Source organism: Jaculus jaculus, chromosome 1, assembly GCF_020740685.1.
Source record: "Jaculus jaculus isolate mJacJac1 chromosome 1, mJacJac1.mat.Y.cur, whole genome shotgun sequence".
Taxonomy (NCBI): domain Eukaryota; kingdom Metazoa; phylum Chordata; class Mammalia; order Rodentia; family Dipodidae; genus Jaculus; species Jaculus jaculus.
The window spans coordinates 117816317-117841506 of record NC_059102.1 but is presented as its reverse complement, the minus strand read 5'-3'; the positions used below and the strand labels follow the sequence as shown (position 1 = coordinate 117841506).

General features: G+C 44.1%; 1 protein-coding gene and 1 pseudogene across 4 annotated transcripts in view; both read right to left on the bottom strand.

The window, feature by feature from the left end:
- Znf462 (zinc finger protein 462) overlaps nucleotides 1–3898 on the bottom strand; it is a 195882-nt gene extending 191984 nt beyond the window's left edge. Inside the window, exon 1 of one of the 4 annotated variants that reach the window (XM_045136361.1) lies at nucleotides 3809–3898. The gene's annotated coding sequence lies outside the window, so the exon portion shown is untranslated. Of the gene's footprint in view, nucleotides 1–702; nucleotides 1555–3808 lie in introns of those variants that run through there. The other 3 variants (XM_045136359.1, XM_004656983.3, XM_045136374.1) reach the window with 3 other exon arrangements.
- A 232-nt stretch (nucleotides 3899–4130) lies between these two features.
- Nucleotides 4131–25190, bottom strand: part of LOC101596520 — a 165206-nt pseudogene continuing 144146 nt past the window's right edge.

Sequence of the window (25190 nt, the reverse complement as noted above, 5' to 3'; positions counted from 1 at the left end):
CCTGAGGAAGGGGGGGCAGTGCCAATCCGCACGGCTTGGCCATCGGGCGGGGGACAGGCAGACAGAGAGAGAGGAGGGCAAGGAAGGAGAGCGGACGGAGAAAGAAAGAGGTCAAGCCGCTCGGGTCGGGGCCGCTCGCGCGCAGCGCTCCCCCCGGTGACCCTCGCCCGCTCCCTCGGGCTCCGACTCGGGGCTCCCGCCGCCCCCCCCCCGCCCCTCACTCTCGCTACTCCCGGTCCCCACACTCGGAGCATCCGTCCTAAGCCTCCAGCTCTCTTCTCACTCATCCTTCACAGAAACTACACGAAATTAATTAAGCCACAGAGCTCGCTCGCCCGCCCGCTCTAAACGCGCCCCCCCCCCCAGCAGAAGGAGCAGCCAGCAGGAAAAGCACAGCCACCTCCACCACCACCTTCTCCTTTTCCTCCTCCTCCTCTTCCTCCTCAGCTTCTCCTCCTCCTCCTCTTCCTCCTCCCCCTGCTGCTCTCCCTCCTCCCCCTCCTCCTCCTCTTCCTAGGTCTCCCCTCTCCGGCTTCTCCTCCTCTGCCCACAGCCAGCCCATGCGGGGGACTTCCTCTCCTCCCCGCTCCGCCAACCCTGCTTGGCCGAATGAATGAGCGCGTTTGTGCCTCCAGCGCCCCGCGCTCTCCTCCCCGGAGCACTCGGACCACCCGGAGGTGGTGGTTAATTGCAGTAACTTACGGAAGAAGCGTCCCGGCGCCGGGAGGTGCTTTGGGTTCTCCAGCCCCACCGCCTCCTTATCCTCTTTCTCTTTCTCCTCTTCCTGCTCGGGTTATTGTTGTGGAAGTTGTTTGGGAGTCTCATGTGCTTCTGCCGGGTCTCAGCAATGGAGGATCGCCATCTTCCCTGCCTTCCTCGGCTCCTCAGACTCGCTGCAGCTGCAGATGACCTGAGATATCCGTCTCTCTCCCTCTCTCTCTCTCTCTCCCTCCCTCTCCTCACTCACTCTCTCCTCGCTCGCTCTCTCTTTGCTCTTCTCTCTCCTCTCCTCCCTCTCTCGCGCGCGCACTCTCTCTCTCTCTCTCCCTCTCCCTCCCTCTGTGTCTCTCTCTGAATAATGAGCAACCAGAGGGAGAGAGAAAGCAAGACAGAAAGAGAGAAGACAATCTTCTCCTGCCGCACAAAACGCCGGAGCACCAGGGGGTGCGCGAAGCCTTTCTAATAACAACAACAACGTGCAGGAGAGAGGAAGGGAAAGAAAGAAAGAGATGAGAAAAGGTCTGGGGAGGGGGGTGGTGGAGGAGGGAAGAATTCTCCCAAGAGCTGGAGAAGCGCAGCAGAAGCTGGAGGAGATGCTGAAGCTGCGGCCGCTGCCCCCACCCCCCGCGCTCAACCCTAGAAGGAGGCAAGGTGGTTGCAAAGTTAAGGCTGGGACATTGTCTTTGTCACTCAAAGCCTCTCAGAGCCAGGCCAGTGAGATGCAAGAGGAGGCGGTGGCCGCCGCGGAGGAGGAGGAGGAGGTGGTGGTGGTGGTGGTGGAGGAGGAGGAAGAGGAGGAAAAGGGGAAGAGAGAGATGAGATGAATAAAGACCTGCGGAAAAGGCGGTGCGACTGCGACGAGCGCGACCGGCGGCCCGGGGCGTGCGCGCTCGCGTCCCGCCGGCGCCCGGCCGCCCTGGCTGGCGGAGGAAGCCCCCAGTGAGGACCCTGCCCCGCGGCTCCTAGCGCTCGCACCATCAGTCCTGTCCGAGGCGCCCAGCCCCGGCTCCAGAGGGTCCCTCACACGCATCCATCTAGAGGCCAATCTTTGCAAAGAACACAGATGGGGAACTGAAGGTTGCAAGTCTAAACCCAGATCAACCACGTGGGGCTTTTTAATTCCTTTCCAGCTTACGGTGTATCTCCAGCGAAAAGCTCAAGTTGTCCATTTACTGGCACATATTCTGAAGTCTTCGCCCCCGAAATAAAAGGCTCATTGTGCGTTTTATTTCTTTTCTGATATGGAAGGGATGGGGGAAGAACCCATCATTGTGAGACTCGGAGCTACCACTTTTCCTAACTTGTGAAATGTTTTGACGGCGCACTAAAAGGAAAGAAAAAAAAAAAGCGTACTTAAATAACTTTACACCCTCCAGCCCCGCGTTGTTTGCACTTTCTGGCTGATCACCTCAAGCCTTGGGAAGTAACAATCATCGCTCCTAATGATAAGGTGTCATGGTGTTGAAGACAAGAGAGTCCAGCTGAAGCTTTCACACCTTGAATTTTTATTTAGTGTAATTTTCTCCAAATCGTTCTAAACTATCTCTTTTGCAAAGGAATGGGTTTCCACACGCTCCCTCTCCAGGTCGAATATCTCCTAAGGCTTTAATTTGACTTAAGGTGGGTGGCGAGGGGAACTACAGCATAAAAAAAAAAATCAATGCCGCAAGTCAGGAGCAATTGAAGTTCAAGGGCATGAGCTGGCGGTACCATTTCTAGTTCTCAGATCCTCGAGTTGTACATCAACAGCCTCGGGAAAGAGGAATACTCAGCGCGCGGGACAGAGACCTTAAAGTTTCTTTTGTCCGCGTCGGAATTAGGGGATGTTTCTGGATTCCTATGCATTGAGGAGCGCGCATCCGGTGAAGGCGCGGTGTGTGGAGAATCCCGGGCGAGATGGTCCTCTTTAATACTCCCCTCCCCGCCCTGAACCATCCAGGCAGATACGCCCGTAAACCCTTACAATAAAGGCGGAGGAGGAGACGCGCGCGGAGTTGGTTCCCATCGGATAGCGGGGTTTCACAAACAGATCTAAGTCCTCGTTTTCCAAGATTCTCCTGATTGTATATTCCAGGGTAGAATCTCTCACCCAGACGCACGATTTCACCCCCTTCCAGTCAACACTTCCTGCCCTTTTCTCCTCCCACTCATATTGAAAAGCTCGGGAGCCCTAAAAGGGGTGTTGATGGCTGGGGTGATAAATAAATAAATAAATGACACCACGCGTGCGGTGGAGAAGAAAGGAGGGGGAGAGACAGGGAGGAGAAAAAAAGTAGCAAGAGGAAAGCCCGGAGGAGAAAGGACGCCGGCGAAAGGGAACCTGGAGTCAAAGAAAGCAGAGAAAGAAGAAAGGAGAGGAAGACGGTGAGCCGCTGCGCACTGCAAAGATCCTGGCTTTGTGCAGGAGGAGGAGGAGATCCTTCTCCCAGGTACCCGGAGGGCCCTGGGGGAGTCCTTCGGCCCCAGCTCCTCCCCGCCAGGACCCCAAGGGTGTCGGAGCGCTGACTGCCGCTCCCCCATAAATTCCTCGTGGCCACGAGAGGAAGCGCGCCAGGTCTGCACCGTCCCTTTTGCGCCCCGGCTGATAAGTCTTTGTCTTTAATAATAATAATAATAGAGAAAGCTGACTTTTCTGTCAAGCTCTGCGCCGGGAAAAAATAGCCATCGTATTTCAGGTTGAAAGCTTCCTATTACCGCTGGGTTTTGGAGTCTGCGATAAAAATCTTCATCGACGTGAAGGTACCCAGTGGGCAGGCGTGGGTCGGAAGTGCGGAGATAGGGGCCGCCCTTCAAGCCCCCACCCCCGCCCCCGGGCGCAGGGAACCCCGGCGGGGAGGGAGCCGGGAGCGACGAGGTCACGGGAAGCCTCGGGTTTCCAGGACTCCCGGGGCACCGTAGGGCTTTCGCAGTCGGGGAATAAGCCCTGGGGAGGAGCCTTTCGCCGGAGCGCGAGCGCGCCCCAACACGCCTCCGACCTCGTAAACCCACTTGGCAAAGCCCCGGGAAGCCGCCGGCGGAGCGACTGCGGCGAACTCCAAGAAATTAACCTGCGCCGCAACGCCACGGGCTGCCGCCCTTGCCCACTCACCTCGAGCCACCGACACCGAGCTCCCAACCGGCCGCGGGGGGACCTGGCTCCGCCCTCCCGTCCCAGGAGAAGAGGACAAAAAGGGGAGATGGACTTGGAGATGGCCCCGCCCTTCAAATGCTCCAATCCTTGGAAACCAAACCTCCTCTCCTAGCTTCCACGTCTAGAAGGGACAAAGACTGCGAGCAGATCCAGGCTCTAGCTGAGATGGAGAGCTGGTGGCTCGCGGGCTTGTGGTGTGGGTGCTTTGGGGGAAAAGGTACCGTGGCGAAGTTTCCATCCCGAATAGGTCGCAAACGGGATAACCAGAAGACAAGCTGGGTCAGGAGCAAGCGGACTTTTCCAAACCAGTGAAGCAAAGTGTTGCAAAACTCCCGCATCGTCCTTTTGTGAAGGTGGCCAGAGCTAGCATTTCAATGAGTGATGCTACGTTCATAGTTATTTCCACTTTTAGAAGTCCTAACTCTCCAACTAAAGTAACTGAAAGACATTAAACTTGAATGAAATGGGGGTTTGGGCTGTTGGATTTTTTTTTTTTTTAATTTGGGGACAGCCTTTCAAGGAAGGAAGCTGGGACAGTGCAGGGAAGCGCTGTGGCTGAAGGCGTTAGTGAATACCTTAATAAACTTGGCACTTAAGTAACCCGGCAGTAAGGCTTTGTCATTAGCAGACCATTTAGATAAGCAGGAGAAAGTTCACACCTCCTGCTACTTCATCCCTTACGAATAGTCGCAGATGATGCAAGCCTACTCAGTGGGTTATCGTCTCCATCAAGAGGGCTAAGGTTTAAAAAAAATGTTTTTATTAAAATGGAAACCCTTAGGTTTTATACATAGCCCACAATGTGAAGGAAATCCCTGAAAATGTACTATTTGTTTCTGTGCCGTATGTCATTATCCCCAGGAGTCATGTAGGATTTCAAAACTTTTTAAAGTTAAAGGGAATAAGAATGTTCAAAATCTGGAGTTTTAGGCCGGGAGTGGTGGTGCGCGCCTTTAATCCCAGCACTTGGCAGAGGTAAGAGTTCAAGGTCACCCTGAGACTGACTACACAGTGAATTCCAGGTCAGCCTGGCCTAGAGGGACACCCTATCTCCGAAAAAAAAAAAAAAATGGGGAGTGGGGAGTTTCTTTTCCCTTATCATGGAATGACTGGCATACAGACTTCATACAGAGAAATTATGACTCATCCAAAGAGTGACTTTATGAGCATTAATAGTATAATAAATCTTGCAGTTTTAGTTCAATAAACAGGGAAGAGTGACCCCTTCAAATAGTATCCACACACTTGTTTTATCCTAGGAGGATGGGGATAGTCTATAAATTATTGTTGGTTCAACTAACTTTTCCGGGGGTGGGGACTGTTTGAGGTAGGGCCTCCCTCTGACCCAGGCCGACCTGGAATTCACTATGTAGTCTCAAGGTGGCCTAGAACTCATGGCGATCCTCCGACCTCTGCATCCCCAGTGCTAGGATTGAAGGTGTGTGCCAACAGGCCCAGCATGGGCTTTTGGTTTTTGTTTGTTTGTTGTTTTTTTTTTTTTTTTTCCAGGTAGAATAACTCTAGCTGAGGCTGACCTGGAATTCACTCTGTAGTGTTGGGGTGGCCTTGAACTCATGATGATCCTCCTACCTCTGCCTCCTGAGTGCTGGGATTAAAGATTTGAGTCACCACACCCAGAAAGAAATGTGGTTTTTTGAGGAAAGGAGACTTCTATAATTCCTGAAGAAAGGACTTATGAAAAAAAATTAAAGTTGGTTCATAAGCAACATGAAGAAGATAGAATTTAAATGGAAACAGCCATGTATTAGGTGGTTCTAACCTTATTGTTTTAATATTTACATTCTATCATCTAAAAAAGGAAAAATCCTCCGTGCTTTCTGAGAACTATACTGAAAAGAAAAAGAAAATGAGTTACTAGCTCCACTTTCTAAACTCCAGCTGGAAAATTGTTCAAGCTGATGGTTTTAGCAAAATAAAGAATAGGTGACTAGAGAATATGGCTTTTTCAGAAGTCTTACTTATTCCATCATCCTTGAGCATTTAACACACTTGCTGGCCCTTCCCTACCTATATAAAATTCCTTTTCTGTGCAATTAATACAATGTTTTTGCTATTTGAATTTATGATTTTTTTTTCTTTTTTGTCTTTTCCAGGTAGGGTCTCATGCTAGTGCAGGCTGACCTAGACCACACTCTGTAGCTCCAGGATGGTCTCCAAGTCATGAACTCATGGCTATCCTCCTGCCTCTGCCTCTCACATACAGGGATTAATGGCATGAGCCACCACGCCTGGCTGAGTTTGTGATTTCTCAAGAGACTATTTTTAATCTTGAAGTATTTTCTGTCAATGGAAATTAGTCTTCAGAAGGTTTTTTTCTGAAAAATTCAAATTGAGTAATTATGAACCTTTAAGTATCATGACAGTGAAGTCACTAGCACACATTTCTGGTCCAATATTGAAAAAGTATTTTCATAATCATGTTCAAATCTCATTGACTAGTTGTTCATATCTATAAAAAAGGAACTAAAAAAGACAAACAGATGATACCTTATTCTGACCAGCTCTCACTGAAAGGGAAATTGTAATAACTTATAATAAATTTACTCTATGACTCTTTATATATGCTCTTAGATACCAAAGAAGATTTCAATAGTAATATTCTCAAATTCAAAAGGAAGTCTTTCTCCCATAGGCAGAAGTTAAAATTTACAGTTCCATCAACTAGTTGCTATAATATGAAATAATCACCACTGAGTATTTGTTTAGTGCCTATACTATATCGTATAGCAGAGCTGGGTGTGGTGGCACACGCCTTTAATCCCAGCACTCAGGAGGCAGAGGTAGGGGGATTGCCATGAGTTTGAGGCCACCCTGAGATTACATAGTGAATTCCAGGTCAGCCTGGACTAGAGTGAGACCCTACCTTGAATATATATATCATATAGCCAAGTACCAGGGATCCAGTGATGAATGAGAAAATGAGTTAGAATTTTTTTTTTAATTGTATTTATTTGAGAGCAAAGACACAGAGAGAAAGACAGAGGGGGAGAGAGAATGGGCGCGCCAGGGCTTCCAGCCTCTGCAAACGAACTCCAGACGCGTGCGCCCCCTTGTGCATCTGGCTAACGTGGGACCTGGGGAACCGAGCCTCGAACCGAGGTCCTTAGGCTTCACAGGCAAGCGCTTAACTGCTAAGCCATCTCTCCAGCCCATGAGTTAGAATTTTGATGTGTGGTCTGCTTCATGAACTAACTTCAGAATCACATCTCTGAGCTGGATGTGGTGGTGCACGCCTTTAATCCCAGCACTGGTGAGGCAGAGGTAGGAGGATCACCGTGAGTTTGAGGCCACCCTGAGACTACAGAGTTAATTCCAGGTCAGCCTGGGCTAGCGTGAGACTCTGCCTCGAAAAACAAAAACAAAATAATAATAATAATCGTATCACTGGGGGTTGGAGAGATGGCTCTGTGATGCCACTTGCTTGCAAAGTCTAATGCCCTAGTTTGATTCCCCAGCACCCACATAGAAAGCCAGATGGGGTTCATTTGCAGCATTACTAGAACTTGGCACACTCATATTTTCTCTCTCTCTGTCTCTCTCTCCATTGCAAATAAATAAACTATTTTAAAATTTTCATTTCCTTGGTTGGATTTTTTTTTTCGAGGTAGGGTCTCACTCTACCCCAGGCTGACCTGGAATTCACTATGTAGACTCAGGGTGACCTCGAACTCATGATAACCGTCCTTACCTCTGCTTCCTGAGTGCTGTGATTAAAGGTGTGCACCACCAGGCCCGCCTTGGTTAGATTATTAATTTACACAAAAGGAATATAGAAATTTGGGCAAAGGAAGACTCAGTAATTTGAGCATCTTTGCTTCAACAATGGGGTTATTCAGAAGTAATATTTTATTAAAATAAACTGTAGAACTTGTTTGAAACCTATGTCTTGCCTTAACTCATAACATGGTATGAAATTCAAACTCAGTGAGGCCTTTTGAAAACATGTTGATGTTTGATGAATAGTTTAAAGAATGTATGTGGGATGGCTTAGTGGTTAAGGCACTTGAAAGCAAAGCCAAAGGACCCAGGTTCAATTTCACAGTACCCACATAAACCAGATGTACAAGGTGGCACATGAGTCTGGAGTTCCTTTGCATTGGCTAGAGGCTCTGTTGTGCACTCTCTCTCCTTATCTGTCTCTTTCTCAAATAAATAAATTAAATATTTTTTCTTTTTTAACGTATAATTTTATTATTGACAACTTCTATACTTACAGACCATAAACCACAATAATTCCTTCCCCTTTCCTACCTTCCCCTTCATAACTCCACTCTCTACCATATCCCCTCCCTAAATTAAATGTTTTTAAAATAAAGATGCTGCTTGGGGGTTAGAGAGATGGCTTAGTGGTTAAACGCTTGCCTGTAAAGCCTAAGGGCCCCAGTTTGAGGCTCCATTCCCCAGGACCCACGGTAGCCAGACATGCACAAGGGGGTGGACACGTCTGGAGTTTGTTTGCAGTGCCTGGAGGCCCTGGCACACCCAATCTCTCTCTTTCTCTCTCTCTGCCTCTTTCTCTCTCTGTTGCTCTCAAATAAATAAATAAAAATAAACAACAACAAAACATATGTTGCTTGGTGGACAAGGCCTCAGTTTAGTCCCAAGCACTACAAAGAGAGCAATGGGCATGGTGACTCACTCCCTTAAACCTTTAATCTCAGCACTCAGGAGGCTGAGGTAGGAGGATCTCAGCCCCCTTAAGTTCCAAGCCACCCTGAGGCTACATAGTGAATTCCAGCCCCCCCCCCAAAAAAAAAGGAAGGAAGGAAGAAGGAAGAGGAAAGAAAAGTGAGCAACCTCGGATCTGCCCCAATTAATCAGAATTGTAAAGAAAAGACTCAGGCTGAAGAGATGGCTTAGTGGTTCAGGGGTTCAGGAATTGTCTGCTAAGCCTAAGGACCCAGGTTCAATTCCTCAGAGTTTGTAAACCAGATGCACATAGTAGCACATGCATCTGGAGTGGTTAGAGGCCCATTCTCTTCATCCCTTCTCTCTAATAAATAAAAACAAAAACAATTTTTTAAAAAGAAAAGACTCACCTACATAGTTGCACCCCAACCCCCCCCCAAAAAAAAATCCACCATTTCCAGATTGCTACCACTTGGACTTAAACTGAAGCCCAGAGTGGGGAAGTGACTTGGAACACAACTATTCGGGCTATTAGCTTTAGAATCCCTCCATGGCCGTGTCTCCAAAGTTCATGTCCATGCCTCCCTCAAGGCTTTCTCCACATAGTTCCATGCTGCTTGTCCTATTAGTTACTCAATATATATGTTTCAGTCAACTTTTTTTTTTTTTCGAGGTAGGGTCTCACTCTGGTCCAGGCTAACCTGGAATTAACTATGTAGTGTCAGGGTGGCCTTGAACTCATGGCAATCCTCCTACCTCTGCCTCCCAAGTGCTGGTTTTTGTTTTTTTTTTTTTTTTTTTTTTTTTCGGTCTTTCAAGGTAGGATCTCACTCTAGCCCAGGCTAAACTGAGATTCACTCTGTATTCTCAGGGTGTCCTTGAACTCATGGTGATCCTCCTACCTCTGCCTCCCGAGTGCTGGGATTAAAGGCGTGAGCCACCACACCCAGCTTCAGTCAACTTTTAAAATGTTTAACTCCATGTACTAGAGACATATGCACAATGCCCTGGGTTCAATGCCCAGCAGGGGAAAAAATAATTGAATGTAAGTAACAATGCTTGCAAAATTCTAGAGTTTGGTGGACTTTGTGTATGGCTTTTCAGTGGATATCAAAATAAAAATATTAAAAATTTTGTCAATATCACTTTATAACTCAAAAAAATTTTAAGAAAAAAATTTATGTGATCGAATGGTAGCTAGTATTCTTCCAAATTAAGCCATTAAGCCATTCATTATGCATTATATATCCTTGGTAAGAATTTTGAGACAGGGTCTTAATCTAGGTCAGGCGGACCTGGAACCCTCCGGAGTGCTCAGACTGTTGGTGTGTAAAGTACCACACGCAGAAAGCCCAAGCCTTTTTTCTTTTTCTTTTTCTTTTCTCTCTCTCTCCTTCTTTCTTTCTTTCTTTCTTTCTTTCTTTCTTTCTTTCTTTCTTTCTTTCTTTCTTCTTTCTTTTTTTTTGTGATAAGGTCTCACTGTCTAGCCCATACTGGTAACAAATCTATTATATAACCCATGCTGACCTGGAACTTGGGATTCTCCTGACTCAGCCTCCCAACTGTCCGGTGACTATAGCTACAGACCACCACGACACCCAGTTTATTCAATTTAAAAGTCTTAAAATGTTACATCTTTGTTTTGGGTAGCTGGATGTGGTGGTGTAAACCTTTGGTCCCAGCACTCAGGAAGCAGAGGTAGGAATTTGGCCTTGGGTTTGAGGTCAGCCTGGGGCCAGAGAAAGAGTTTCAGGTTGGCCTGGGCTATAGTGAGATCCTATCTTGAAAATGAAACAAGCTGGGCGTGGTGGTACACACCTTTAATCCCAGCACTGGGGAGGCCAGAGGTAGGAGGATCTCTGTGAGTTTGAGGCCACCCTGAGACCACACAGTGAACTCCAGGTCAGCCTGGACTAGAGTGATACCCCACCAGCCAAACAAAACAAACAAAAAACAAAATCAAAGAATGCTTAGGTAAATAACACTTCCCCAAGGTGACATTGACAGCTTCAAACTGTTTCTGAGGTTGTAGCTGTACTTTGGGCTTTACCCCTCGAGCCTTCTTGCTCATGGGCAGGAGTCCTTTATAGTTTCTTCTCTTTCCATCTCTTAATCTAATAAACACTCTCGATTTAAAAGTTTTAAAAGCCCAGGTATGATTAATTTCACTTTTGTTGCTTATTAATTTACTTTGTCATTTGCTGGAACTCAGCTATTAGGCATGTAGGAGTAGGGAAAAAATGTTTCTCAAAAGAAGATGGGCTGGAGAGCTGGTTTAGTGGTTAAGGTGCTTGCCAGCCAAGCCTAAGGACCCAGGTCCTCAGTACCCATGTAAGCCAAATGCACAAGGTGGAATTCTTTTGCAGTGGCGACAGGCCCTAGTGTGCCCTTTCTCTCTTTCTTTCTCTCAAATAAATAAATATTTAAAAAGAAGAAGAAGCTGGGCATGATGGTGCAGGCCTTTAATCTCAGCACTTGGAAGGGAAAGGTAGGAGGGTCACCATGAGTTAAGGCCAGCCTGAGACTACATAGTAAATTCTAGGACAGCCTGGGCTAGAGGGAGACCCTACCTGGACAAAAACAAAAAGCTAGAAGAGCCAGGCCTTGGTGGTCCAAGTCTTTAATCACTTTGGAAGGTAGAGGTAGGAGTGAATTGAGGCCTGTGAGTTGAGGCCAGCCTGGAATAAATATTTTATTTATTTATTATTATTATTCTTTTCGAGTAAGGGACTCACTCTAGCCCAGGCTGTCCTGATTCACTCCGTAGTCTCAAGGTGGCCTCGAACTCATGGCAATCCTCCTACCTCTGCCTCCCGAGTCCTGGGATTAAAGGCATGGGCCATGGAATAAATTTTTTTTGTTTGTTTGTTTTGTTTTTTTCCAGGTAGGGTCTCACTCTGGCCCAGGCTGACCTGTAATTCCCTATGTAGTCTCAGGGTGGCCTCAAACTGTTGGCGATCTTCCTATATCTGCCTCACAAGTGCTGGGATTAAAGGCATGGGCCACCACGCCCGGCTGGAATAAATTTTTATTTTATTATTTGGGAAAGAGGGAGAGAGAGAGCAAGAAAAAGCGAGAATGGTTGTGCCAGAGCCTCCAGCTACTGCAAAGGAATGCCAGATACATGTGCCACCCTGAGTATCTGGTTTATGTGGGTCTTGGGGAATCAAACCTGGGTCTTCTGGCCTTGTAGGCAAGCAGCTTAACTGCTCAGCCATCTCTCCAGCCCTAAAGTTATTTATTATTTTTTTAAATTATTGGGCCAGAGAATTTGGGTAATGGTTAAGTGCTCGCCTGCAAGGCCAGAGGTTCCAGATTTGGTTCCTCAAGACCCATGCAAGCTAGATGCACAAGGTGTCACATGCGTCGGAGTTCGTTTACAGTGGCGGAAGGCCCTGGTATGCCCATTCTCTGCCCCCTCTCTCTCAAAATAAAGAAATAAAAGTATTTTTTTTAATTTGAAAAGTATATACATATTTTTGAGGTATGGTCTTGCTCTAGGCCCAGCTGACCTGAAATTCACTCTGTGGTCTCAGGGTGGCCTCCTACTCACTCACACTGATCCTCCTAGCTCTGCCTCCCTGAGTGTTGGGAATAAAGGCGTGCACCACCACGCCCAGCTTATAAAATTTTTTAAAAGGGAGAAAATCTGGCCAGGGATCACCATGAGTTCAAGGCCATCCTGAAACTACAGAGTGAATTCCAGGTCAACCTGGGCTAGCGGGAGCCCCTACATCGAAAAAAAAAAAAATTTATAACCAGAAACAAACAAACAAAAAAATTATATATTTACTTAAGAGAGAGGGTAAATGTCAGTACACAAGAGCCTCTTTGCCTACAAACGAACTTCTCTAGATGCATGCACCACCTTGTATATCTGGCCTTATGTGGGTCCTAGGGAATCACACTCAGGGCCTTAGGCTTTGTAAGCAAGTGCCTTAATCACTGAGCCATCTCTCCAGCCCCCATTTAATTAGAGAGAGAGATAGGAGAGAGCCATTTTTCTTTCTCATCATTTCTCTGTTGTACTGGCACTGGTCATCTGTGGAGTGCCTTCAACAGAGCTCTCCTGCAGGAAGCTCTAAAAACTGCTGATCTAGTCCAGATGTGAAAATGGCTTCAAGGAAAAGTAAGTTGCCCAGAGAGACATACCAAGTTATGGGAGAAGCTAGCATCCAAAGTCATTCTATTCTCTTCCAGTCTGTTTCCTCTGCTTCCAACTTGTGCATTATACCTAGACAATTTCCCCGAGTTCAGTTTTCTGTTTCCCTCTTTCTCTTTCTCCTTTGTTCCTTTTCTTAAACTGTTCCTACCTTCTATGCTTCCTTTTGGTCATTCTTATCAACTTGACAGTTTCTAGAATCACCTAAGAGAAATATCTCTGGACTTATCCATGAGGGAGTTCTAGATCAAGATAATTCATATGGCAAGACCCAATCTAATGGGGGTAGTACCGTTGCATTGGCTGGGGGCTCAGATTGATAAAAAGAGAACTAGGGAGATGGCTCAGCTGTTAAGGCCTGCCAAGCCTGCTGGCCCTGGTTCTATTCCCCAGTCCTCATGTAAAGCCAGATAAACAAAGTGGTATATGCATCTGGATTTCAATTTACAATAGCCGTAGGACCTGGTGCACCCATGCTGTCTGTCTCTGTCTTTGCTCACAAAGAAATAAATAAAAATATATTTTAAGCTGGATGTAGTGGTAAATGCCTTTAATCCCAGCACTTGGGAGGCAGAGGTAGGAGGATTGCCATGAGTTAAAGGACACTCTGAGAATACAGAGTGAATTCCAGTTCAGCCTGGGCTAGAGTGAGACCCTAACTCAAAAAAAAAAAAAAAAAAAAGAAGACTTCTGGTTAAGATGGAGGCAGAGGAACGAGAAAAATACACTCTTCTAAAAAGTGAGGTGTATAAAAAAATTTAAAAAATTAACAACTGCAGCAAAGAAGTAGGAGAGATTCAGAGCATCTAGAGCCCATAAAAGCAGGCAGAAGCAGTTTCAGCCGCAGCGGCACCAAGTCCCTGTGGCTCCAGGCAAAAGGCTCAGCCTGAACTGCAGGAAAAGTCAGGTGAAAAGATTCTCCACTCACAAGGGAACTCCTCACAAACTCAAGAAAAGTGAAGGGAAGACGGCAGGGAAGAACGGAGGGGCAGTTTGTGAGGAAGATGACTGTGAGGACCAGCAGAAAGCATCAGCCACCATCCACAGCCTCCCCTCCCCCACCGCCAGCATAAGCACCAGCAAGAACCAGACACCTGGGGAAGGGAGCTCACCTACACAGCGCCCGGCAGGCCATCAGAGCAGCGATCCAGCCAGCCTATCTGAACACACAGAGCAACAAAGAGGGACCCAAGCAGAAGCACAGCATAATTGAGACCAAAATCATCCCCAAAATTAACTGGGATTAAACCAGGGAAGGGTCTCACATGGTCACAAGTTGACTTGGACCTCTCAATAGACCAGAAATCGTAGCCTCCTAGTTGGCAAGATGAAGGGTGTGGGGCAACACACTAAGGGACTGCAAGTTTGTTTGAGGATCTGGTAGTCATAACAACTAGCTTTGCATAAATAACTTGTGCTGTTTTTCATTGCCTATGTACATTGTTTAGTTAAATTTTAGAATCTGCCTGTATTTTGTTCCACTCAGCCTTCTTGAATACTCTCATAGTAGGCAAACCCAATATCTAGGGTAACTTTTGTATTTACTCTGAGAGTCTTAAGAGCCATACCAAGCACCTTAAGCTCCTACCCTGAAGATATATAACATCAGATAGATTGATACATCTAATAATACTGCAGCTAATTAGACAATCAAAGCATTAAATTAATCAAAGATGCACAATATGGACATTATAACACAAACACAAAAAACTAAGACAATATAAGTCCACCAAAAAGTATTAATGCATCAAAAATTATGTCCAGTGAGACTGATTTAGAGGAAATGCCTAAGAAATATTTCAAAAGAATGATTATAAATATGTTCAAAGAAATCAGGGAGGAAAACAAAGGAATGAGAGTAAATAAAAGGAATCAAAGAAGACACAGGAAACCAATTTAATGAACTGAAGAGGTCAATACAAGACATAAATAAGGAACTGCAAACAATAAAGAAAAACCAGTCAGAATTACTGACAATGAAGAACACAGTCAAAGAAATAAAAAAACTCTAGAAAATCTCAACAGTAGAATGGAGGAAGGAGAGGACAGAATATCTCAACTAGAAGACCAGGTGGCAGATCTAATACAGCCCAACAAAGAGAAAGACAAACTAATCAGAAAGTATCAATGGGAATTTCAAGATATTTGGGACACTATGAAAAGATCAAACATAAGATTTCAGGGAATAGTAGAAGGAGAAGAACTTCACTCCAAAGGCATAGTAGGCATCTTCAACAAAATCATAGATGAAAACTTCCCCCAAATTGGGAAACAGGTACCAATACAGATACACAAAGCCTTTAGGACACCAAAATGACAAAACCTGGAAAGAACTTCTCTTTGCCATATTATAATTAAACTACCAAACATAAAAACCACAGAAGCCGGGTGTGGTGGCACATGCCTTTAATCCCAGCACTCGGGAGGTAGAAGTAGGACGATCACTGAGAGTTCAAGGCCACTCTGAGACTACATAGTGGATTCCAGGTCAGCCTGAGCCAGAGTAAGACTCTACCTTGAAAAACAAAAACCAAAAAAAAAAAAAAAAACCCAGAAAATATATTGAAAGCAGTTAGACAGAAAAATCAAGTCACATACAAAAGCAAGTCCATAAGGATTACAGCAGATTACTCAACACAAACTTTCAAAGCCAAAAGGGCTTGGAATGATGTATTGCAACTTCTGAAAGATAACAAATGTCAACCAAGGTTACTTTATCCTGCAAAGCTATCCATTCATATAGATGGAGAAATAAGGACATTCCACAACAAAAGCAGGCTAGAGGAATATTTTAAGACAAAACTAGCTCTACAGAACATACTTCAAAGGATCCTCCATGCAGAAGAGGAAGAAAAACACACATATAAGGAAACTGGAAAAAAAAAAACACTCAAATACTAGTTATAACAAGAAAACAAAGGTAAAACCAGAAGAATTGCAAAACAAGAAAAATGGGAAAAATAAATACACGCCTTTCAATAATAATGCTTAATATCAATGGCCTCAGTGCCCCCACCAAAAGACACAGATTTGCAGACTGGGTTAAAAAGCAGGATCCTACAATTTGTTGCCTCCAAGAAACTCACCTTTCTACAAAGGATGGACACTATCTTAGGGTGAAAGGTTGGATAATGGTGTTTCAAGCAAATGAGCCTAGAAAACAAGCAGGTGTTGCTATCCTAATATCTGACAAGGTAGACTTCAGTACAACCTTAGTTAGGAAAGATAAGGAAGGTTACTTTATATTGATTAAGGGCACACTCCAACAGGAGGACATTACAGTCTTAAACACATATGCACCTAACATGGGGGCTCCCAAATTCATCAAACAAACACTATTAGAACTAAGGTCACAGATAACACCAAACACAGTGGTACTGGATGACTTTAACACCCCTCTCTCATCAATTGACAGGTCATCCTGGCAAAAATAAACAGTGAGGCATCTGGATTAAATGAGGTCATAGAACAAATAGACCTAAGAAATATCTATAGGACATTTCATCCAAATGCTGCAGAATACACATTCTTTCCAGCAGCACATGGAACATTCTCTAAAATAGAACATACATTATGACACAAAGCAAATCTTAACAGATACAGGAAAATTGAAATAATTCCTTACCTTCTATCTGACCACAATGGAATAAAACTACAAATCAATAGCAAGAAAAGCTATAGAGCATACAAAAATCATGGAAACTAAACAATACACTAGTAAATGACGAATGGGTCAATGAAGAAATCAAGAAGGAAATAAAAAAATTCTTAGAGTCAAATGATAATGAGAACACAACATGCCAAAACTTCTGGGAAACAATGAAGGCAGTCCTAAGAGGTAAATTCATAGCTTTAAGTGCCTATATTAAGAAATTAGAAAGGTTGCAAATAAACGACCTAATGTTTCACCTTAAAGCCTTGAAAAAAGAAGAACAAGGCAAACTGAAAATCAGTAGATGGGAAGAAATAATAAAGATTAGGGCAGAAATTAATGAAATAGAAACCAAAAAAAAAAAAAAAAAAATCCAAGGAATCAATGAAACAAAGACTTGGTTCTTTGAAAGGATAAACAAGATTGACAAACCCTTAGCAAATCTGACGAAAAAAAAAAAAAAAAAGAAAGAGAAACAAATGAATAAAATTAGAGGTGAAAAAAGGCAATATCACAACACATACCAGAGAAATCCATAAAATCATAGGGACTTACTATAAGAACATATACTCCACTAAGTTTGAAAATCTGAAAGAAATGGATGATTTCCTTGATTTGTATGACTACTAAATTAAACTAAGATGGGATTAATAACTTAAATAGGCTTATAACAAGTATGGAGTTCCAAGCAGTTATCAAAAATCTCTCAATTAAAAAAAGTGCAGGCCCGGATGGATTCACTAGTGAATTTTACCAGACCTTCATGGAAGAACTAACACCAATGCTTCTAAAACTTTTCCATGAAATAGAGAAAGAAGGAATCCTCCCAAACTCCTTATGCAAAGCCAGCATCACTCTGATACAGAAACACACAAAGACAGAACAATAAAAGAAAATTACAGACCAATCTCTCTCATAAACATAGATGTAAAAATTCTCAACAAAATATTGGCAAACAGGGCTGGAGAGATGGCTTAGCAGTTAAAGTGCTTGCCTGTGAAGACTAAGGACCCTGGGTTGAGGCTCGATTCTCCAGGACCCATGTTAGCCAGATGCACAACGGGGCGCACGTGTCTGGAGTTTGATTGCAGTGGCTGGAGACCCTGGAGCACCCGTTTTCTCTCTGTCTCTTTCTACCTCTTTCTCTTTGTGTCTGTCACTCTCAAATAAATATGTAAATAAATGAACAAAAAATTTAAATATGTTGGCATACAGAATACAAGAATATATCAAAAAGATCATTCATCGAGACCAAGTTGGCATTATCCCAGAGATGCAGGGATGTTTCAACATATGCAAATAGATAAATGTAATACATTATATAAATGGACTGAAGGACAAAAATCACATGATCATTGTTGCAGTCCGGTTCGCATTGCTGGTAGAAATCACCCAACCAAGAGTAGCTTCTGGGAAAAAGAGGTTTATTTGGCTTACAGGCTCGAGGGGAAGCTCCACGATGGCAGGGGAAAACGATGGCATGAGCAGAGGGTGGACATCACCCCCTGGCCAACAGAAGATGGACCACAGCAACAGGAGGGTGTGCCAAACACTGGCAAGGGGAAACTGGCTATAAAGCCCATAAGCCCGCCCCCAACAATACACTCCCTCCAGGAGGCATTAATTCCCAAATCTCCATCAGCTGGGGAGCTAGCATTCAGAACACCTAAGTTTATGGGGGACACCTGAATCAAACCACCACATTCCGCCCCTGGCCCCCATAAACTGATATCCATACATGATGTAAAATACAATGCATTCAGTCTGACTTTAAAAGTCCCCATAGTTTTTATCAATCTCAATGATGTTCATACATCCCCATAGTTTAAGATCTTTTAACTGAGCCATAATACTAAAATATAACCTCAAAAAACCCAGAATGGCACAGAATAAATATTCACACTGCAAAAGATGGCATTGGGCATAGCAAAGAAACATTCAACCAATACAAGATTTAAAATAACCAGGGCAAACATCAAACTCTATAGCTTCAAGTCCAGCAACTCAAACCAGTGACAAATCTTCAAGTCCGATAATTCTAACCAGCAACAAGTCTCTGGCATTCCAATTCCGCCCCTCCAGCTAGGCTACTCACAGTCCTGGAAAACTTCATCGGGGCCGGCAGCTCCTCGGCAGCCATCTCATGGTCCCGGCATCTCCACTGGGTCTCCACTGCAAGCCACGGTTCATCCTCATGGCCCCATGGGGTCTCTATGCAGGCAACCAGCAAACCCGCTTCACACTGCCCATGGCCATTTCCAAAACACAAGACCGTGTTGCAAACTCAATGACCCTCTTATACTCCACAATACCAGGTAGGGTGCCAATTTGTTAATCCAGGGGGGAATAAAGCAGACTTTGAAGAACAGGACTCCTTGAGCACTCAGACCCCTTCAAAAGAGTTGACATTCTTCTTGTTGCCCTAGCGCAGGTCAGCTAGCCCAGTCTGAAAGGTTGTTATCTCTCAGTTGCAGCTGAACGGGCAGCAGTTTACCCAAAGATTTTTCTTTCTGTGCCATATCCCTCTGCACACACCAGTTCATTTCTACGCTAAGCAACCCTGCACAACTTCTCAGGACATGGGCACAAGAGCAAGCTTCTACACAAACTGCTAGCCCAGTCCAAGCAAAGCTCTTTCTCACCCTCATAAGCCAAACCTCACAGTCCATAGTTCTTACTGCCTTCAGGTCTTTCAGCTCTGACCGGAATAGTCCATCAAGCTGTACTTACAACACTGCAAGGCATCTCTTAGGCCAAGGTTTCAACTCCTTCCACATTCCTCTTGAAAATCAGCTCCAAAAGGCCAAAGCCACACAGTCAGGTGTCTAGCAGCAACCCCACTCCCGGTACCACTTTACTGTTGCAGTCCGGTTCGCATTGCTGGTAGAAATCACCCAACCAAGAGTAGCTTCTGGGAAAAAGAGGTTTATTTGGCTTACAGGCTCGAGGGGAAGCTCCACGATGGCAGGGGAAAACGATGGCATGAGCAGAGGGTGGACATCACCCCCTGGCCAACAGAAGATGGACCACAGCAACAGGAGGGTGTGCCAAACACTGGCAAGGGGAAACTGGCTATAAAGCCCATAAGCCCGCCCCCAACAATACACTCCCTCCAGGAGGCATTAATTCCCAAATCTCCATCAGCTGGGGAGCTAGCATTCAGAACACCTAAGTTTATGGGGGACACCTGAATCAAACCACCACAATCATCTTATTAGATGCAACAAAAGCATCTGACAAAATCCAACATCCCTTCATGATAAAAGTCTTACAGAGACTGGGAATAGAAGGAATATATCTCAACATAATAAAGAATATTTATGACAAGCCTACAGCCAACATAATACTAAATGAATAAATACTAAAACTTGAAGCTTTTTCACTAAAATCAGGAACAAGACAAGGGTGTCCACTGTCCCCACTTTTATTTAATATAGTACTGGAAGTCTTAACCATATCAATGAGGCAAGAGATACACGTAAAAGGGATACAAATTGGAAAAGAAGAGATCAAGTTATCATTATTTGCAGATGACATGATTCTATACATAAAGGACCCTAAAGAGTCTACCAGCAAACTATTAGAGCTGATAAACACCTGCAGCCATATAGCAGGATACAAAATGAACACATAGAAATCAGTAGCCTTCCTACATACCAACAACAAACACACAGAGAATGAAATCAGAGAATCATGCTCATTCACAATGGCATTAAAAAAAAAAGACTACCTTGGAATAAACCTAACCAACTGAAGGATCTTTACAATGAAAACTTTAAAATGCTCAAGTGAGAAATTGCAGAAGACAATAGGAAATGGAAAGACATCCCTTGTTCTTGGATCAGAAGAATCAACATTGTGAAAATAGCAATCTTACCAAAAACAATCTACACATTTAATGCAATCCCAATCAAAATTTAAGGGCTGGAGAGATGCTTAGCGGTTAAGCGCTTGCCTGTGAAGCCTATGGACCCGGGTTCAAGGCTCGGTTCCCCAGGTCCCACGTTAGCCAGATGCACAAGGGGGCGCACGCATCTGGAGTTCGTTTGCAGTGGCTGGAAGCCCTGGCGCGCCCATTCTCTCTCCCTCTATCAGTCTTTCTCTCTATGTCTGTCGCTCTCAAATAAAAAAAAAAATTAAATGGTGGGCTGGAGAGATGGCTTAGTGGTTAAGCGCTTGCCTGTGAAACCTAAGGACACTGGTTCGAGGCTTGATTCCCCAGGACCCACTTTAGCCAGATGCACAAGGGGGCACATGTGTCTGGAGTTTGTTTGTAGTGGCTGGAAGCCCTGGCGCACCCATTCTCTCTCTCTCTCTCTCTCTCTGCCTCTTTTTCTCTCTGTCACTCTCAAATAAATAAATAAAATGAACAAAAAAATTTAAATGGCATTCTTCATGCAAATAAAAAAAATAAAAAATTCATTTAGAAGCATAAAAGACCTCTAATATCTGAAACAATATTAAGCAATAAAAATAAGGCTGGTGGCATCACTATACCTGATTTGAACATATACTACAGAGCCATAGTAATAAAAACAGCATGGCGCTGGCACAAAAGCAGACATGTAGATCAGTGGAACAGAACAGGGGACCCAGATGTAAGCCCAGGTAGCTATAGCCACCTGATATTCGATAAAAATGCCAAAAATATTCACTGGACAAAAGATACCTCTTTAGCAAATGGTGCTGGGAAAACTGGACATGTATCTGTAGAAGGTGAAAATTGATCCTTCTCTATCTCCATGTACAAGAATTAGTTCCAAATGGATCAAAAACCTTAATGTCAGATCTGATACTCTGAAACTGCTAGAGGAAAAAGTAGGGGAAACCCTTCAACATATTGGTCTTGGCAAGGACTTTCTGAATATAATCCCAATTGCTCAGACAATAAAAACACAGCTTAATCGCTGGTACCTAATGAAATTACAAGCCTTTTGTATGGCAAAAGATACTGTGGATAGAGCAAAGAGGCAACCTACAGAATGGGAGAAAATCTTTGCCAGCTATACATCTGATAGAGAATTAACATCTAGGATACACAAAGAACTCAACAAATTAAATAATAAGAAATCAAAAATCCCAATTAAAAAATGGGCTATGACTAAATTAAGAGTTCTCAAAAGAAGAAACACAGATGGCATATAAACATCTACAAAGATGTTCTACATTCCTTGTCATCAGGGAAATGCAGATTAAAATTACATTGAGATTTCATCTCATTCACCCTATTAGATTGGCTACAATCATGAAAACAAATGATCATAAATGCTGGTGAGGATGCAGAAAAGAGGAACTTTCCTACACTGTTGGTTGGAATGCAATCTGGCCCAAGGATTATGGAAAGCAGTGTGGTGGTTCCCGAAACAGCTAAAAATAGATCTACCATATGACCAAGCTACAGCACTCCTAGGCATATATCCTAAGGATTTGTTTCACTATCTTAGAGATACTTGCTCAACCATGTTTATTGCCACTCTATTCACAATAGCTAGGAAATGGAACCAACCTAGATGTCCCTCAACTGATGAGTGGATAATGAAGATGTGACGCATTTATACCATGGAGTTCTAGTCAGTGGTAAAGAAAAATGGAGTTATGAAATTTGCAGGAAAATGGATGAATCTGGAAAGGATTATACTTAGGGAGGTAATCCAGGCCAGAAAACCATATGTCACATGTTCTCTCTCATGTGGATCCTAGCTACAAATAACTGGACTTCTGTGTGAGTAGGAAGAAAACTCAGTAGCAGAGGCCAGTAAGCTAGAAAGGAGATATAAAGGGAATAAAAAGGGAGGGGGGTACCTAAAGGATGGATGGATGGGTAGATAGATAGATAGATAGATAGATAGATAGATAGATAGATAGATACATACATACATACATACATACATACATACATACATACATATACACACAAATTAATGGGGGTGAAAAGGCCTAAGTGAGGTCAGGGGAAGAGATTGGGTAAGGAAAAGTGGAGGGAGAGCTAATCAAAATCTAAGAGGCTATAAATAAGTCTTATGGAAACCTACTTTTTTGGACAATGAAACACAGAAGAGCCATAGATTGTTACTAGAAAACTTTCAATGCAAGGGATGGGATACCACCTAGTGAGTTGTTGGTCAGGGTGGTCCCTGATGCCCCCCAAACATTACAGGCCATTGCCAAGGCCCTTGGTTTCTCATCAGGTATAAATGGTAAGACCCTATTGCTGAAGACTCCACATACTTGGGCTGCAAGGTCACTGAGAAACCCTGCTGAGGCTGAGCTGATAACCTCCTCCATGTAGACCAGCTGACAGAAAGCTGGAAAAAGCCACTCTGTATGCTGTTCAATGGGAGAGACAGAAATCACCAGTGAAGAGACCCAAAAGTGGACACTGCAAACCTTATATTTGGCCAGCCAGGCCAAATAAGCCAACTGGTACAATAGTGGCATGTCTATTATAGGGGAAACCTACTGCTCTCTAATTTGACTGGAGTTCTGCTCCATGGGAGGGAATATATTCCTGATACTGAAAACCTACAACAGGGGTAGTCATGAGCACTAGAAGTGCAATGTTGGCTGCTGTCTGGTTAAAAGTATATATTATGCCCACCAAACTGCCAGTAAGCACTTCTCTTAACATTCATCCCCATATATTAATGCTACTCTCACTTTTGGCTATAGAACCTTCTCTTTTTAGATGGCAGTGACCTTGGGATGACTCAGAAGGCACCATGGTGCTGTGAAGAAATGACAGGGGAGTGCTCAACACTGAACTATTTCAATCACGCCTTCCAAGGCTCAGGGTTCATTGTGGAAGAGGAGGCAGAAAGAATGTAAGAGCCAAAACGAAGGGTAGGACTCCTTACAACGTGTTCCTCCAGACACAAAATGGCCTGGATATCCATGACCTCACAGTGCCTGACACTACCTACATAAAATGATCATAATAGGAGGAAAAGTTGATGACATCAAAATAAAAGAGAGACTGAATGAGAAGGGGAGGGGATATGATGAAGAGTAGAGTTTCAAAGGAGAATGTAGGGGGGAGGGAATTATCATGGGATATTGTTTACAATAATGGAAGTTGTCAGTAGAAATACGTTTAAAAAAAAAGAAACTTTTTTTTTGTTTGTTTTTGTTTTAGGGCTGGAGAGATAGCTTAGTGGTCAAGGTGCTTGCCTGCAAAGCCAAAGGACCCAAGTTTGATTCCACATGCACAAAGTGGCCTGTGCATCTGGAATTCATTTGCAGTGGTTCAAGACTCTTTGTTCCCATTTTCTCTATTGCCTTTCTCTTTCCCATAAATAAATAAATAAATAAATAAATAAATATATATTTTTTTTTTTTTTTAGCCAGGCATGGTGGTGCATACCTTTAATCCCAGCACTTGGGAAACAGAGGTAGGAGAATTGCCTTGATTTTGAGGCCACCCTGAGAATGCAGAGTGAATTCCAGGTCAGCCTGAGCTGCAGTGAAGCCCTACCTAGGAAAACCAAAGAAAAAAAAATTTTTTTTTCCAAGGTATGGTCTCTCTTTCTAGCCCAGGCTGATCTAGAATTCACTATAAAGTCTCAGAAGGCCTTGAACTCACAGAGATCCTTCTGCCTCCCAAGTGCTGGGATTAAAGACGTGTGCCACCACACCTGGCTTTCTCCTTTGAAAAAAATGGGGGGCTGGAGGATGGCTTAGCGGTTAAGGTGTTTGCCTGCAAAGCCAAAGGACCCAGCTTCTGTTCCCCAGGACTCATGTTAGCCAGATGCATTTGCATCTGGAGTTTGTTTGCAGTGGCTGGAGGCGCTGGTGTTCCCATTCATTCTCTCTCTCTCTCCCTCTATCTCTTTCAAATACATTAAAAAAATTAAAATAATAAAAAAATTCAGCTGAGTGTGGTGGTGCAAGGCTTTAAACCTAGCAGTCAGGAAGCAAAGGTAGGAGGATCTTCACATGTTCAAGGCCATCCTCAGGCTGCATAGTGAATTCCAGGTCAGCTTGAGCTAGAGTGAGACCAAACCTCGGTGGGGTGGGGGAGGGAAGGAGAAAGTGGGGCTGGAGAGATGGCTTAACAGTTAAGGCACTTGCCTGCAAAGCCTAAGGACCCAGGTTTGATTCCCCAACACCCATGGCCAGATGTGCACAGCAACGCATGCATCTGGGATTTGTTTGCAGTGGTTGAATGCCCTGGCATGCCCACTCTCTCTTTATCTGCCTCTCTCAAATTAATACGTGAAAATAAATGATTTTTAAACAATAAAAAAAGGAGAGAAAGTGGGCTGGAGAGAGGTCTTAGTAGTGAAGGAGCTTGCCTGTGAAGTATAAGACCCAGGTTTGATTCCCAAGGTACCCATATAAACCAGATGCAGACAGTGGCATATGCATCTGGATTCATTTGCAGTGGCTTTAGGCCCTGGTGTGCCCATATTTCTCTCTCTTTCTCTGTAATAAATAAATAGAATTAATGAATGAATTAAAAAGAAAAAGAGAGCTGAGCACAGAGATTCTCTGTTTCCTTCCTGCAATTGCAGTGTGACCAGCAGCTTCATGCTCCTCCGTATGCCCTCCCCGCCATGATGGATGGTTCCTTCAAACTGTAAGCCCAAGTAAATTCTGGTTCACCTAAATTGCTTTGGTCTGTTATTTTGTCACAGCAAAAAGAAAAGTCACTGTACCCCATGGCTACTTTTTAAAAAATTTATTTAATTCATTTGAGAGAGAAAGAGGAGCCAATGGGGCGGGGGGAGGAGGAGAGAGAGAAAGAGAGAATAATTCGTGCACCAGGGCCTTCTGTCACTGTACATGAACTCTATACATAAGTGCCACCTTGTGCATCTAGCTTACATGGGTCCTGGGGAATCAAACCTGGGTCCTTTAGCTTCACAGGCAAACACCTT